We start from the raw sequence: 18,376 nt of genomic DNA, 5'->3' as shown, positions 1-18,376 counted from the left end.
AAAGAATTAATTACTCAAGGAGTCAAAGATTGCTTGGAGCAGAATGAGAGATTCTGGGACGCTCTCCTGTAGACTTACAAGCTGAGAAACAGACTCCATGTGGAGAAGCTGAGTCCCTATTATATTTTACCTAACCCTTGGCTGAAGCCATAGCCAGGAAAGTTGCCTTATTACACCTAAAGTATTCTGGAATCATCTTGTTGCTTATTTTCATTTAACTTTCCCCCAGCCAAACATCAATTTTTTGGTACACAAGAAAAAGAAAAGTACACCTATAATATGCCTGTCCTTGGTTTCTCATGACAGAGGAGTGTCTAATTCTTTTATCAATTTATGTTACATTTCATCAAAAATAAACTCTTTTGGAAATGAACAGACAGTTTAATGTCTTTCAAAATAGTGTTTTGGCTTATAACTGGGGTTCTTTAGGCTTAATGGCTACAACTCTGGGCTGAAAAGTTAAACTAGTGTTATAGCTATTCAACATAAATATTCAATTAATATTTGTTATTGACTTGGGAATTCAAACCACTGAGGTTTTGTTTCCTTTCATTTACAGTCTCAGTATCAAAGCTACAGAGCATTTGAGGCAGTACAGAAATGCAGCAACAACAACAAAAAAATATTATGAACTGCACTGATCTTGTATCTTTTATTGCTTCTATGGCTGGACTTAGTTATTTCCCATTCCCTTGTGAAGATAAGATGGTTATTTGTAAACCCAAAAGAACAATGGATTATGAAATTATTCTGACAGTTCATTTGTATGGAGAAGACTTTGTACAAACAAGGAAGCACTTGCACTCCCTGTTGACTCAAGGCCTCTTTTGTAAAGGGCTTAACCTTGTGTTACTTAATAAAATTCACCCCTGATATGGGTCAGTATACTCAGCAATGAAGCCTGAAGGGACTGTTTGTGAAGGCAGTGTGGTTTAGAGGAGAAAACACAGGAGTTAAGCATAAAAAGATCTAAATCAGCAGTTGACATTCTGCATGACCTTGGGCAAGTTGCTTAACCTCATTGGACTTCACTTGCTGTATCTGAGAGGGGAAGTTACGCTTTAAACACGGAGAAGTGTTTTCCATTGCACAAATTGGAGTAGGGATTAATGAAAATAATGTGTGTAAAGCAAGTTGATCTCTAGAGGAAAAGGCATGAAAATACATACTATCAACGTTATTTCTAATAATTATTCCAGTTGACCTTTATGTAAAGGGTAGAGAGTAGTTTGACCCTTTTGGTAGCATAATTACATGTGAAACAGTACTACTTATTTGTTTATGTTTGTGCTCTCTCTGAAGACCCATGAGTTAATTGTGTTGTGAACCAGGCAGACGGATTTTTGACTGAGATGGAGCAAGAGGTTTCCTTGAGCAGCTAGTGAATAGATGGTCATGATGTGGCACGTCTTCGCTTTGACGTATAATGTTGGAGATCTGAAACAACAAATAAAAGAAACATTTAAACAATGAATCATTACCCTCTAAATTCTTAGAAATGTTAAGGAACTTTTATTGCCCTAGAAAGAAGAGTAGTTAACAAGTGCTTTTTCTCATCTCCTATTCTAAAGCTATTTTATCCACCTTGACTGTTGATTTAATATGAAGATATGAATTTACCTCTTTATTATTGGCACTGAGGTCTGAACCCAGAGCCTTCTGTAGCCTGAGGTATGAAACCCTATTTTTTTCTTTGCTTTTTTAATGTAAGACAGTATCCTAATAAGCCACCAAACTGCCCAGACTGGGCTCCAGCTTGTAATCCTGGTGCCTCAGTCTCCCAGAGCCCTGGTGGTCCAGGCCTACATTCTCATTCCCAACTAAAAATATCAATTTACTTGTAATACGCATACAGTTTTCCTGGTCTTCTTTCAAGAGGGAGCCTCTTAACTCTAGCAAAAAGAGAGGACAAATAGAGATGCAACTGGTGAATTCTCTAGTTTTCTTTTGTCAAACATATGCATTCATTCATTCATTCATCAAGCATTTACGAATATACTGTTTTTAGGCATTGTATTGCATTTTATTAATAAAGGGTAAGATGCACAATTCATGATTTTAGAGACACACGTTAAGAATGATCAGAGAGCTGATGACATTTGAGTCGTGATGGAATAGAAATGACTGAAGTTCATTTAAGGTGTGAATTCAGGAAACAGCAAACATCCAAGTATTGCTAAAGCACAAGGACTTTAAAGCAGAAGGGAAGTACACAAGGCTAAAATGACTGTGTGGACCAAGTAATACAAGACAGCTCTGTAGAGAAGTTTCAGTGCCACACTGACAGGACAGGACGTCATACGTGGTGCACACGGGAGGTACACTGCCCTCTTCTCAGCTACACACCCCTCTCTGTAGTCAGCCACAAGTACTGATTAAAAGATACTTGGAATATGTGTAAGTGTACTGAGAAAAAGTAAAAAGGCAATAGAAACCATCTAAAGATCTCCTCATATCTGCTTTATTCTGTATAATTCCATTATACAGAATGCTATTTAGTTTTCCCCTGTACTGATAGAGTACTTCTCTACAAATATATTGCTCAAATCAGTCTCCAATATTTCCCAACATCTGTGTATGTCCTCTTCTATATACTTGATTGCAGAATAACTTACAATATGTGTGTCCTTTGGAAAAAAAAATTTTCAGTCAATATGTATTGTCAGATGAACTAAATTTCATGTAACAGAAATTCTGATATTTAAAGGAATTTCCCAACTAACCATCTAAGGCCTGTGTATCATAATCACTTTATGGTAGTTATCAGGTCTTTGATAATTCTTTCTCCTTCACTGTATCCTGGTTAGTTCAGGGAAGGTATGGGCAAAAGATGAAGAATGATCATTTGAAGATCATACTTCTATTTCCAGCAAAGCATGTCACTATCTAGATGACCTTAGGACAGTTATGTATGCCTTACATGGGTTTTGCCAGTAGCAGAACAATAAATATGGAAATCCCTTGACAACATGTGAGAGTATCATGATGAAATCATTGCTGGACAATGACTTAGAGGCCCTGCCTGAGCTCCTACTGGGACTGAGCAGTGATAATTTATAGAAACTGTGAACACAGTTGGGCCTCAGAAATGTTGACAGAACCGTGAGAGTGTAAAGCGATTTGCCTGTTTTACACTGTCCTTTGGAATTCAGTCGGACATTACTCTGCAGTAGAACAGTGTCATAATATTGCATGAAATATTTTTAGCATAAAAAGTTATCAATCAAGGGCCCAGGGATTTAGCGCAGTGGTACAAGCACATTAAATAAAATCATCTAATTTTGCTGATATTATGTCAATATTCACTAACAAATATACCAAAAAGTGTAGTACGTGGCCTTCAATCTGAGCTATAAATCTCAATGATATTTTGATATTGATATAATAATATTGATATTAATATTAATGTCAGTGATATTAAAGTGCCTGTTTTCTTAAGATGGAAGCAAAAGTGAGATAATAGAGACTGAGCTATCTAATCCATCAGTTTTTAAAAATATTTCATAAAGGAAAAATACTTCAATTTATGGCACCATTTTAAGATAAATATATATATATATATATATATATATATATTAGTTGATTTAGAAACTACAGAGTTGAAAACTTTCCAAAGATCATTCTACAGGAAAAAACAGCTCAGTTACTTTCAATTCTGTGGTCTAAGAAATGTCCAAGGGGGGGAAAAAAAACAATTATTTTACCAAGTGTAATCTATAGACCAAAACCCCATAGAATATAGAATTTAATTATTTAAAAACTAAATTGACTCTAAATAAACTGAAGGTGGAAAAAGAGACTGAAATATTACTTTTCAGTGTTTATAAATAATGCTGACTACTAGACAGACGTGAAGGAGAAAATAAAACAGAATTTCCCTTCAATGAACAGGTAGTTCCCATATAGGCAAAAAAAAAAAAAAAAAGAAAAAAAATAGCTTTACATATACATACGCCATAACCTATTTTTATGTAGGTGAAGGAATAGCTATGATGTAAGGCAGAATATATTAAATAGTATAGGCATAAAATCCTATGGAAAAAAAACAGAATGATGGAAAAAAATTGTCTTCCTCAACTTCTTACGTTAATTTTTTGCCATTTTCTGCCTACATCTTAGCTTTACTTTCGACTCCTAAACAATTTTATTCATTCCTGTAGCTTTAAATAACATTTATAGTTCAACAATTCCCAAATTTCTCTCTCCAGCCAAGACTTATCCTCCGCGCTTCAGAGTTGTGTAGCAAGCTCCCTGCTTAATGTCTTCACTTGAATGTCCCACAGGCGTATCAAATTAAATGTCTTCATCAGTCATGCTTCTTAGTTGCAATCAACAGAACCTGACTCTGACTGAGAAAAAGACATTGGAAGTAAATGTATTCGGAAGCTCACAAAATTGTTGTGAGGTCTAGAAACTCAGATTCAAGTCTATGCTGCTGGAAGAAAAAATGAAAACCACACGATAGAACTAGCTTATTGAAAAAACCACCATAGCAGCTGATGTTGCCAAGTTCCAGAATGTACTGCTGAAATGGCTGATATAAAATGAAGTTTTCCAGAACTGACTCCCAACACTGATGCCCTAACTGGGTGAACCACTGTCCTCACCCCTGATAGCTGATGACCATTGTCAACATCCACATGGACAGAATGCTCATGCTTGGATTCTCCCTGCCACATTTCTCAAGGGCCAACCAGCACCTTGTATTGAGTTTATGTGATTCAGGGACACAATGCCAAACTGAAAAGAGGTCTGGAAAGGATATATTTTTGTCTGCTCATGGAAGGCAGAATCTATAAACCAGAACATTATTTTAAACATAGTATAGACATGAAAAGACATCTAGCAGGCAAAGAAGACTATATCGGACCATAAGTTCAAAGGAGAACTCTCCCGCCTCTCCCCCATATACATTCCCAGATCACCCCATTTTTAGGGTTTTTCATTGTAGGTAATGACATTTTCATCACCTTGGTTATTCCAGTCAGAAACTTGAACACTGTCAGAAACTTGAACACCTCCCTTGATTTCATACCCACTTAAAATCCATTACCAAATCTGCTCAAACAGTTATATCTTAACTCCACCCACTTCTTTGCATTTCTGAAATTACTATTTGTCTAAATCAGGAGTTGACAAGCATGCTTTATAAAAGTCCAGAGAGTCAATAGTTTAGGCTTTGTGAAACATGTAGAGTTTTACTTATTTTGTGTTTATTTCTTGCAACCTAAACAGCTGTCTAAACTCTTCCTAGCTTAAGGGCTGTACTGTAGTAGGGAGGGGCAGAGACCATAGTTTACTAACTCCTGGTATAGAGCCTGCTACCGCCGGGAACTAATGTCTGCATATACAAGACAACCTTAATGTTAATTGATTTCTCTGCTTCTTTCTCCATCTTTAATCCATTAACAGAACAACATGAGTGGTATTTTTGAAGGCTTAAATCTGATAGTGTGGCTTTCTTTCTTAAAGTCCTTTAGTGGTTTGCTAATATAAAACACAATTGTTAAGTAGGTTTCAAGCTACTAATCATGCAGGCCTTACTGACCTCTTCACATTTACTGAACACATATTGTATTTCAGGTGTACCAACCTCTCTTCGTTTTACAGTCTGAATCATTGGCCCTCTTTCCCTTTAGCTTTGATGTCTCAGAATCACTTTATTTGGGTTTTCTCTGATCATCTCAAACAAATTTAAGTTCCTACTCTTTTTCTCTCTAAGAGTACCCTGCTGTTTTCCTGCATGGTATAATACTTTATCTGCTGTTATGTAATTGATTCTTTACCTTTTATGCTTCTCTCATCCTTTAGGATGAAAATTCCAAGAGAATGCTGACCAAATGATATAGTTTCTTTTCTGCTATAAAATCCACATCTAGCAACTTATCATTTTCTCAAATAATTGCTTGTCTAATAAAGAACTAACAGAATGAATATATAACTACAGCTGGAAATGTTCAAGAGAATGTTCATGGAGCTAGTGAAATCTGAACTAAGCTTAAATAATTGGAGGCATTTAAAAAGGCAAATTAGTAAAGTTTATTCTATAGAAACACAGGATGCCTAGAAAAGACCAAGCTGCTCAGTGTACTGAGTTATATAGTGTTTAAGAGAAATAAAATGACATCATCCTCAAAAACAGGTGAAAAGAAATTTATGGTCTTAATAGATACTCTTAATAGATGCTCAGATAAGGGATATTCTTTATCTTAACTGGTTAATAGGACATTCCCATATGGTGTTCCCAGGGTTTTTAATATGCTTAAACCATTGTAACTCTCTAAGGGAGAGTTGTCAGGGAGACAATTCAAGCTGAACCCAGTGTCTCTTCTCCTGATATTCAAGTAAGTGTGTAATTTCTGTATCTTGAGTGTAGATACAACATGCAAAAAACTTCCATCTGAACAATCAAATATGGTAAAAATGATGAGAAGCCATTTCGATGGTTATGCTACCTCAGGTCGTAACACTAATCTTACTCAGAGACTTTCTTTTTCACTAACTTCAGTAAAACATGATGATCACATTGAGAAGCCACTGAGAGCAAGAAATCAAAAGTGACCCTAGCAGACAGGTAGCGAGACAAGGTTCTTGTTCTCTTGGCCACAAGGAACTGAAATCTGCCAAGTATGCTGGGTGGCTTAGATATAAAGCCTTTCCAGGAAAGCTTTGAAATAAGGCTATGTCCCTAAGTGATACATTCACTCAAGTCTTGTAGAACACGAAGCTAAAGGCCATACAAATTCCTGTTCCACACAGACTGTGCTATAGCTAACATATGTTGGTGTAAACTGCTAAATGTGCAGTAACATTATCATACCATAATAGGCACTGCGGACTGAACATTAGGGGCTGAATTTTGTTTCCCCTAAAATGCATATGCCAAAAACCTCACTCCTAAAACTTCAAAATGTGGCCATATCTGGAGATAGGGTCAGAAACGGGAAATTAAATTACAACCAGGTCATTAGGGGGAGCCGTGGCCCTATATGACCAGCATCTTAAAAAGAAAAAGAAATTCAGACACAGGCACACACGAAGGGAAGTGGATGTGAGAACACAAAGTGAGGTCAAAGGAATGGGCCTGGAACAGATCTTTCTCTGTGCTCCTCCGAAGAACCCAGTCCTGCCACCACTTTGATCTGCGACTTCCCGCTTCCGGAACTGTGCAGAGATATATTTACACTTTCTAAGTCTATCCAGTCTTTGGTACTTTGTGATGGTAACACAGAAACACAAACATACAGGGCTTATATTACACAGCTGTTCCTCTTGCAGCATTTATTAATAACTAAAAGACTACTAGTAATCGAGGAACCCAAAGGCAGGAAACGGTTGAACATTTTTATAGAATGATTAAAGCTAGTTACAAAGAATGTCTTTCCCAATTCTCTTTTAATAAATAATAGTAAAATGCTTTCTTTGCTATTGTTTTCTCACTGGGTCTCCCATCTATTTCACTTGAAGGATTCATCATTATCTACCTCTGCCTTCAACATGTCAAGGCACACAGTAAAGCAATTTGCTTATTCATTATATCACGCAGCATTGTTGTTTGTCTTAAAAAAGCAACTAAAATTACTTTCAATATTTGTAACTTGGCTAGCATAGTGAATAAAGCAATTTCTAGCAATTAGGATCACCGGCTTCCTCCCTGTGAAACGTGTAGATTTGGAGAGCTTATTTATTGGACTTGGCAGTATCACTCAGTAGTCTGATGTTTGGAGAAAGTCGATTGAAATTATTGCAAATAGCTTTTTGTTTTTCCTTTATTTCAGTTCAGTTCAGGGTTGTGTATTCTCTTATGTATAATAAATGTCGAAGTACTCGTGGGTGGTTTTTAGACAATAAATGTGGTTTTCAGCTACTAATTGCCAAGTTTTGGTTGCAAAATCAGACTTCTGAGACAGGGTTCCCTGAAGCTTTGATCACACATTTTTAGCTAGATGTGTTTAGAGTGAGCTGAGAAGTAGTCACTGCTTGCTGGGGGTTCCTCTCCATCTCCTTGACAGCCGTTCCATCCCCCGCTATGATTTATCTCTTCCTGTGTGCCTCCTACATCGGGCTCATTGTGTCCTTTTGTTGACCTCTGATTGGTTCCCAGTCTTGGTTTTCTACCATTCTAAAACGTGCTGTCTTGATTTAAGATTTTGTTGATCAAATAAAGGCACAGTTTAGCTTTCCAGTTTCTTCCAGCTACCTATGAGTGAAAAGTTTTTATTCTACATCAAATTTCTCATCTTTCATTTTAGTTACTCAAATAAGGTTTTGGCATTTGTCATTTTTCTGAAAGAATTCTCATGAGAGATGTCATTGGTCGCTTAACTGCCAAATTCAGGCAATGCCTTTCAGTAACTGTGGTATTTGGTATCATTGAGCTCTTCTTATTTCTTAACCTAGCTGACATCTCTGAGGTTCTCTTCCTTTGGCTTAGTGACAGGGCTGTCTCAATTCTTCTTTTATCTTTCTAGTTAAACTATGCTAAGATCTTCCACAGGCAATTGTTTAACCATTAGTGAACCTTAACTTTTCTAAAACTTTTCATCTTCTTATCATTCTACTAAGTGATTTTATCTGATCTCATTATTCCAAAGACATCTATGCATTGAATATATTAGGATGCCAGAATTTTTACCAGCTTAAACTCTTTACTGAGCTCTAGAACCTTTATAATTACTTGTAGAACAAATGAATGGATTTGTGCATCAAACAAATAGCTTGCAAAAACTCAGACTCCACATTTTTAAAACAGAATTCATCAACTCAGTGCTCTTCTGCTCTTGCCATCCAATTTATTATTTAACTGGAATTCATATATTATCGCAACAAATTGTGCCAATAGTCTTTGAGAACAGGCTGGCCCTCCATTCAAAAGCACCTGCACCTAATCAGTCATTGTAAGATTTTTCACTTTATCATTGTCTGCACTGCGACTTACTATCCAAAAGTTCTGACATCACTTATTCAGACTACAACAGTAATTTTATTTTCATTGTTCCTTTTTCAACCAATATTTTAGCCCCTTGCCTTGAGTTTCATATTACTACCAAATCATCTTTCTAAAGGCAGTGATGACCATATCATTTTATTGCCTACACATAACCTCAAAAAATACTTAAAATATAACAATATATTATTCATGATTTGGATCCTACCTACTAGCTTAATCATGACCTTCAGTATTACTTGCTTATATTCTACCATCCAGTGGTACAAATGTCTTTTCCTTTTCCTAGTACATCATTTTATGCCATGCTTAACCTGCTGGGATTCTTTTATCTCTGACATGTCTTCTCTGTGTTACTACTTGAAGAAGAACAAATAATTTCTGCTTCTCTGTACACGTAGTTTCTCTTCTTGGGGTTATTTTTCAGAAGCATTAATTTAAATTGATCACTTCCTTTTTAAGCACCATTGAAGTTTTTTACAATATGTTAATTGTTGTAGTGAAGTGTAACTGAGCATGTCCATGGACAATCTCAGTTTCCGAGGTTAGACATCCAAGTCAACTCCTGATTGGCACCCCAATGCATTGAAATAGAATCTCCAAGGTGACACTCAGTGTTAATCTTTTAACACTGTTTCCAGATCAGTCTACTATTCATTAAAAATTTATTAACAACACTGATTTTTGAAATGTATACCCAGCCATATTCCTAAAATTTAGGGATTTTAGTATGGTAGGGAGACTATGACACAAAGATCATGAGACAGGGAGGCGAGGCCTTTGAAGGACTTGATCAGAAAACCTTTCTCTAACCAAGAGGTAAAAATGTCTATAAAGAAAGAAATAATATGATTGATGTATGTAATATGAATAAGTTCCTATCTCTCCTGAAAAAAATTATAGTGCATTCCTGCCACATGTATACATTGGGTCTTCCAATCAGGCTGCTCTGAGGTCTGTAATCTTCAGGAAAAGAGGAATTAAAACAATTTTCGCCTGAACTGCTGGAAGACAGACCATTGCCAACAGAGAACAAGGGAGAGATTAGACCAAGAAAGAATCAAAAGTGCATGCTTTGCCTTTTTCAAAGTTTTCCCTATGAGCACCTATGAGAAAATGAAAATTATTTGTCTTAAGAAAACTTTTTCTTAAATATTTACTACAGCCTTGTAACAGAAACACTTGTCAAGTTCTTCTCAAAGGTATGAAAGAAAGTACTGATAAGAAGAGGTACATTAAAAAGTACAATTAAGTGATAAAGAAAATTTCATATAAATAAGTGCTTGGAGGGAATGACAAAAATGCATTAATTATACAATGCAGTTTTGTATATATTTTTTAGTCTTTAACAAAAAGAATGCTATCCTAATTTATCTCTAGTGAATAGCATTCTTAAAAATACATAGTAAACACTAAATAAAAGCTTGATAAACAAATGGTGAAAAGATTTTTAAACCAGCGTGAGTCATTAAATGATTATATTTGAATAAAAAAGATGTTTTCCTAGAGATGTAATCTTACTAACTCGACTATTATATTCGAGAGCCCACACTTCATGTAATGTCTAATTGAATTATTTCATTAGAATTTTAAAGATTTTCATTCACCTTCGCTCCTGAAAATGCTGTGCGTGTTTTTAAATGCTACATGGCGGAATGGAAATGTTACTTCCTTCAGGGGCCTGCACAGAGAGACTGACCTGCACGCTGAGTGTTCACTTACACCTACAGCTTTCTGCTGACATTCTATTGTGCTCAATTATCTGAAATGTACCCAACCATGCATAAAGCCTTCTGTGTAAAATAATTTGTTTACTGAACATAAAATAATACTAAAATTCATAATTCTTAAAAGGCATATAATTAAAAAATTAAGGCTAATATTGCATTTCTTTACATGCTAAGTGGTATAGCAGAATAATCTAATATTTATAATAATACTTTTCATTGTCTCCTGCAAGGCCCATGCAGGGCATTTATATTTGATTGAATTACCAACAACCCAAATTTGATACTATGGTGATATAGGAAGCAAAATTCTCTTTAAAAATTCTCTATTTACCAATTAACTCTTTGGGAGACAAAAGTACACATAAGATCAGAATTTCTCTGCTCCATTCATATAATGCTACTTAATACCAAAATCTCAGGTATTTTTTCCCTCTGCATTCCTTATTCCACAAAGCAAAAAGCTTACAAATATTCTACGTTCTCTTCGGACTAGTGATCTATCAAAACTATTTCGGCTCCAGCTGGGTTGTTGGCACAAGCCAACACCAGTACTCTGGTAGGCTAAAGTAGGAGACTTGCAAATTCAATTCTGGCCTAGGGAAAGTAGTGACTTACTTAGATTTTGTCTCAAAAAAAAAAAAAAAAAAAAAAAAAGGAAGAAAAGAAAAAAATTTAAAAGCCCTTCCCCCTCCTCCATTAACAATGATTTGACAACACATATTCAGTAGCCACACCTCCTGCCATGCATCTCCAGACCCAAGACCACCACTCAGCGACAATCCTAGAGACAGTCTACCCACCTAGGGACCAGGCAGAAGTCATGCTTACCTGTGCCTCTTCTAAGAAGCCCTCTAAGTGTGGGGCTACACAGAGACATGGAAGCAGCCCCATGACCTGTGGAAGTTCCAGAAGAAGTCTTACTGCCCAAGCACCTAGCAGAAAAGGTATTTACTTCCCCCAACCAGTCAACAAGTCAAGGAATGCAAGAGGTGACTGCTTTTCAAATTTATAGACACCAACAGAAGGTCACAACAGCCATGAAGTAACAGGCAAGTGTGATAACACCAAGGAGAATAAATAACCAACCCCAGTGAAAATATTCATGTACTTGGTTAAAAAATAATAATCACCAAACTATTGTCTTAGAAAAGTTCAATGAACAATAAGAGAAAACGATGGATATCTAACCCAAGTCAGGAAAATAATACAGGAACAAAATGAGAAATTTACTAAATGGAAATTTGTAGGCAAAAACTAAACAGAAGTCCTAGAGTTGAAGAATATGATGACAGTTTTTTTTTAAACCAAATGAGAAATAATGAGTAAGAGAATTAAATAAGGAAAATATCATGAGTTGAAAACAAGTGCTTTGCAATGACCCAATGAGAGACAAACTAAATAAATAAACAGAAAAAAACAATGAAGACAGTCTACAGAACTTATGAGATAGCATCATGTGAACCCTATCTGCAAATCAAGAATATTTACCTAGTGAGTCTGTTTTCTATTAATAACAAAGAGGCAAATACTTTGCCAGACAAGCAGAAACTGCTTTTCAATCTTCTAAGCACTGCTCTACAAAAAGTCGAAGTTGAAACAAAAAGAAAATAAACAACAAGCAAGCATATAGAAGTATAAACCTCACCAAAAAAACTGTTAAAATCTTTTAGGAATTGGAACATGTACTCAGTCTGCTTCAGAACAAAATGCATGTTCAAGCACTGAAAACAGTAAGACAATTGTTATCCATGAAAATAGCAATTTATTACAATGTAAACACAATTCTACAGCAAATATCCTATTGCGTTGGGAAAGCTAATCATAAAACAATTTACTTGCAAAAAGTATTGGTTCATTTTGAAACCCATTGTGTAATTGTGCTTTTAATAGGTGAAACGCTAGGAAATAAATAGTTTCTGATTAAAAGAATGGTGGCCTCATGACAAGAACTAGAAACTATGGCTCTTGAGCCCCTCAGATGCCCGAACTCACTTCAATACTGCCATGCAAGTTATGCACATTTTGTTACAGTGTTCAGATTAATCCCTTTCAGAACTTTTGTATGCAATTCTTAAAGCTTTCAGATTAATTATAGCAAAACTTGGAATTAAAATCCATTATCCTGTCCTCTCAACAAAGTGATCAGCCTCCCTCATATTTACAGGAAATATTCCTTGATCCCGAACTGGGAATTTATTTAGTGAAGCCAGGCAACTTCAGACCACATCACTGCCCCTGGGTTAATTTGGTTGTAAGTACATGATCCAAATTGTAACGTTCGGGGCAAATTAGAGCGACTTCTTAAGGTTCTTATTTGTATTTTTTAAAAAACTTTTGGATTACAGATCACAGCCAGTGTGATCCGGAGGTGTCTTATTATTAATCTTGAGTGAATGATGTAGACATCAAAGTGAAGAGAGACAGAATGATATGCCTCATATGTCCCATACCTAATAAGTACCAATCTATTTTGGTACGGAGTCCAACAACTAAACTATCTAACTCTAATGGCCCCTGCTGTATTATAGCCCTTCCGTAGAAATAGTCTGCATTGGAGAGTCTCAGAGCATCTGCAATCTATCCTTGATTCCCAGGTCCAACTCATAAAATGATGCAAACCTATACAGTACAGAATCTACGGAGTGACAGAAATATGCAAATGAATTCTCTAATCTCTGAGTATTTCCACATGCAAAGATGTCAGTAACAGACTTAATTTCATAACATTACATGTTGTTTTAAAGCAAGAAATTTATTGCAGGCACATTTTATACTGTTTTAACGTCTAAAAATTTTTTCTTAGGCTTTCTCTTGATTTTTATTTTTCCTGTTCCATTTTATAACTTCAGACTCAGTTGTCATCTCTTGGCCTTTTCTTTTTCTTTATAACCTCTGTATAATCCCTTTAAGCCTTATATGGTCACCTAAATGTGACTAGGATTTTCCCGAATCCCTGATTCAACTCGTCTACGCAGGAATTATTGCTCTGCCATTCTTACACAATGGAATCACAGCAACATAACACACTTGATGTGTGTCTCACTGAGGAGTTTTTCCTTGAGAAGAATTTTGTTGAAAGGTCTGTACAGTTTTGTCTTCCATAGGTTTTGACTAGTTACTTTTTTTTTCTAGAATTGCCATATGGCTACACAATGCTAGCACAGAATCTGAGGATTTATTAGGTAACAATCCTGAATTCAGTTTCAGGTAATCAGGAAACAGAGCAGAGAGCTCAGCTCGCAGAAGGTAGGAAGGAGCAATGGAAAGGGGGCCAGCAATTTTCAGGAATGAATTTGGGGAAATGAAAATAATACAGAGTACTGGCGGTACCTAAATTTCAGAGGCAAGTCACAGAAATGCTACCACTGTCATCCCAGGAGAGAGCATCACTGTGCTTTGCAAGGTAACTCCCCCACCTGCTTGCCACCCAAAAGAGCAAACGTATTCATTTTGTCTGGGACATCAACAACAGTATATTCAGGCTTTGCCTCTCGGCAGAAATAATGCAATAATAAGGAGCAAGTAGAAAATTTGTCAAGAATTGCGGTAATGCAGTAACTCTAGCAGAAGACAGGTCCTATGGCTGTATGCTTAAATGAGGCTGTGGCAACAGTAGTTTTATTTCCATTCTTCACTCATCACAAAATTTCTGGTTTCTTCTAAGAAAATTCTGGACTAAATTATGACACAAAATACTTGAAATACTTTTTGTTTCCCTAATCCCTTAAACATGGCTAGAACTTTTGCTTTAATTTGTTATAAAATATTTTGTAATTACTTATAGATATCACCAATGCTAATTAACTAATTGTAGATACAAAGGATGTTATATATATATATATATATATATATATATATATATATATTGTCTTTTTCCTTTTTATTGGTACTGGGGATTGAACTCACGACTGCCTGCTTGCAAGGCAGGTGCTTATGCCACTGAACTAAATCCCCAGCCCAAGGATGTTATATTTATAGAACATTGATTTTCATTATGAGTAACTTTATCAACTATTTTTGACTGAAATAAACTTATATATATGCTATATACCTGTGAAGCTGATTTAATTTTCCTAATTTCTAGTTTTTTTCATATGTTTACAAATTTTCATTTAGTTTTCATTTCCCTTCCAATTATCCACAAATTAATTGTCACTTATATCAGAAATCTAAATTATATTGGAACCCAAAGAGAAATTTATACCATATATGTAAAGCTTGTATACTCGTGTGCTTCCAGGATTTTTTTTTAATGGAATGAATTTTCAGTCAGTTTATTTCTATTCTTGCTTTTCATCTCATATCCAAAGTACTAAACAATCCACTAGGATGCCTTCATCTTTCATGCACTATTGACATTATTTTCTAAACTATAGCTATTGGTTCCATGGCTCAATTATAGAAAGAAGGAAAGGTTTAGCTCCAGCCTCATTTGTTAAGCCTGCATGGCTTTAGTTTCAAAAACCGCATGCATTTCTGTGCATAGAACAGCATAGTTGAACAGTTCTTAGAATATGCGATTGTTGGTGGAGAACTCCAGTTTTTTCATCGCTGGGAAATACAGGAAGAAGAGAAGTGTCCTATATTAAGTTGGATTAGATTTGTAGAAAGGACCTTCTGAGTGCAGAAACCCAACATTGGTTAAGTAGTAGCTGTGAGCCAGGCTCCAGGCAAAGGGGCGACATAAGCACTTGATCTTGACTACAACCCTTGAGGAAAGAATAATGATCATCCACATCTGACATTTGAAAAAAAAAATGAAGGTGTAGAAGTTAAATAACCTGACTAAAGTTATAATGCTAGTATGTGGTTAAGCTACTATCAAACTCCAATGTAAAATCTTGCAAAATAAGTAGGTTTCTTCTTCCTTCTGCACATTTGACTTGAGGCCTAATGAAAATCAGTAGTTGCTTATTTTGAAATACTGTTGTAAAAGTGTTAGAAAGGATTCTGGGATTTCATCTTTAGAATATTAACATCTGGGGGGAGCTTCAGGATTATTGTCTGTCATGACCTGAATCCATGTCCGTGTGTGTACACATTGTCGGTCTTCCCCAAGGGGGACTTCAAAAGTTAATACTTTTCCCACAATTTTCCTCATACCCAGAGCAGTCAGAGGACATTTTTTTTCAGTGATTTATAATCAGAAATCAGAGTCTTTAGGGAAAGTTTTTGCTCCTTCTGATGAAAATGATACATGTCCTTTGGGAGTGATTTTGGAGCAAAAAGCTCTGCAAATTCTACACACACACACACACACACACACACACACACACACACACAAATAGCTAGTAAAAGTAAGCACAACTATGAAAAAAACCCTATTCTTTGTTCTAGAAATTGACTGATGGTATTTAACAAATAGAAAGCTTTAATTCCAAAGGAACTAATAGAACTTGTATAAAAACAATTGACCAGGTAGCTACTGTGCTATCCTTAACCCCCACTGTCAGTATCTCAGCCTGGGTGAACTCCCTAGCTCCAGAGAAAACTGGCTTGGCCACCCATGAAAGGGCTCTGCTGAGTTTGTGATGTCAGTGGTAGTATTTCAAGGAGACCAACATCACCAGTCTGAGATTATGATATTAATTTTATGAAAAAAAGGCCGAGCACATTAGCCAGAAATTTAATAGAAATATTCAGACAATAACAGAGATGCTTATTCTTCTGTTATCTTGGTGGTCTGAAAGGCATCCACATACGCAAGATTGTATGTATGCTCAGAAGATGAAGGAGACCATCTTCGTTGTCTACATGATTGAAGGTTAGGCTTATTGCAAAGGGCATTGCATAAAGTAAAAGCTACAGCCCGCTTGTGAGCTTCCAGCATTCCAAATTCATTCTCTAACTTACATGAAAATCCACTTGTCACTAGCAAAGGGTAAAAGGTTTATTAGCACAAGTTATTTAAGCACAATTTTAAGCAAACTGTCTTATCACTGAATTATACTGAATTATCTCTAGGATGTCAGACATAGAAATAAAAAATTTAAAAAAAAAAACTGAGTGGAGACAGCAGTGGCCACCTACTGAGGGAGAGACAGACTCTATGGGCAGTAATTAAAAAAAAAAAAAAAAAACATAACAATAAACCCTCGAAAAGTGGCGAATTACAAGTTAGATTTACTGCAATGTATTTTCCAAAAAAGTCTGAGCAAGGCAAACCACAAAACAAGACAATAGCAAAGTATGACACATGATAAAAAATGAAAAAAGAGAACAAATGAAAATTGTTTTTAGTCTGGGCTAGATATTGGATTCAAATATAAAGACTTTAAAGCACCAACTATAAAATATAGAGAACAGAAGGAAACCATGATGGCAACTACACAAATATTAGACAATGTTGAAAAAGATAAGAAGAAAATGTTACTTTAAGAAATAATGTTAAAAATTTTACAAGTTCGATGAAAAGCATTTATTTATGCATACATGAAAGTAAAGGCAAATACTCCAATTTAGGTGAATTTAAAAAGATTCATACCTAGGGGTTTAGCTCAGTGACAAATGCGCCTGCCTGGTAAGTGTGAGGTCATGAGGTTGATCCAATTTATATATATATAATCGTCAGGTAGTAAAAGAATATGCCTTATCACACATTGGGAACCACAATAAAAATTAACATTGAAATCTCCTTAGAATAGAAGAAAGATCAGAAAGTACTACAAAAGCCACAGTCAAAGAGTTTTTAAAAAGAAAAAATGATCAACTAAGAATTCCATATTCAGCAAGAATGTTTTTAAAGCTCAAAATGAAATAAGTCATCCCAAGTTAAAGAATTTCTAGCTCATAAATCCACTATATAAGAAATAATAGAATTCTTCAGAGTGAAAAATAAAATCAGGTAATAAAACAAATTCATACAAAGTAATTGAAGGCACTGCTAAAGAAAACAATGCAGTTAATACAAAAATCAGTAAATATTTGTTAAATTACATTTTATTTTCTGGTTTAATTTAATTACAGCAGGCAAAAGTCAAGGTGATATGTTTGTAGAGATATATACTATATATAAATGTATATAACATTGCTACTATATAGGATGGTAAAAGATATAAAGAAAAGTTTCTATACTTTACTGAGAAAAATTTAATAGTAATTTAAAATACAACATGACTATTTAATAAATATCATTTTGGGTACCTATAGAAATCTTTATGAAAATAAGCAAATATACTTAATATTATAGCCAAAAAATTATAAATAATGAATTGAAAATGTTACACACAACATGATTGTAAACAAAAACAGTAACATCTGAAAAGCATATGACATTTAGAAGACAAAATAGTAAAAAAGCACACAAAATTATATCAATAGTTGCAATAAATTTGAATTAATTAAATAATTCAATAAGAATAGATCATATAATTCATTTAACAGGATGAAAAGCCTTTTCAGATACCAGCAGTGAATCACTGGAAAATAAATTTAAGGTAAAACTTGCATTCACAAGAACACCAAAAGAGCAAAATGTCGAGGAATCCAATTCAACAAAATAGTTTAAAATTTGTGTGCTAAAAATATAAATGTTCCTCAGAAAAATTAAAGAAAATCTAAATAAAGAGAGAGATATTCCATATTCATAGATTGGAAGATTCAGTATCAAGATGAATTTTCCCCAAGTTGATCTTTAGATTCAGTGCAATTGTTATCAAAATTCTAGCAGTTATATTTTCAGAAATTTTCAAGATGGTCC

The sequence above is a fragment of the Cavia porcellus genome, unplaced genomic scaffold (genome assembly GCF_034190915.1).
Source record: "Cavia porcellus strain 051 isolate PalLab524CR breed Dunkin Hartley unplaced genomic scaffold, mCavPor4.1 scaffold_1, whole genome shotgun sequence".
Lineage (NCBI taxonomy): Eukaryota > Metazoa > Chordata > Mammalia > Rodentia > Caviidae > Cavia > Cavia porcellus.
This window is presented reverse-complemented; position numbering follows the sequence as displayed.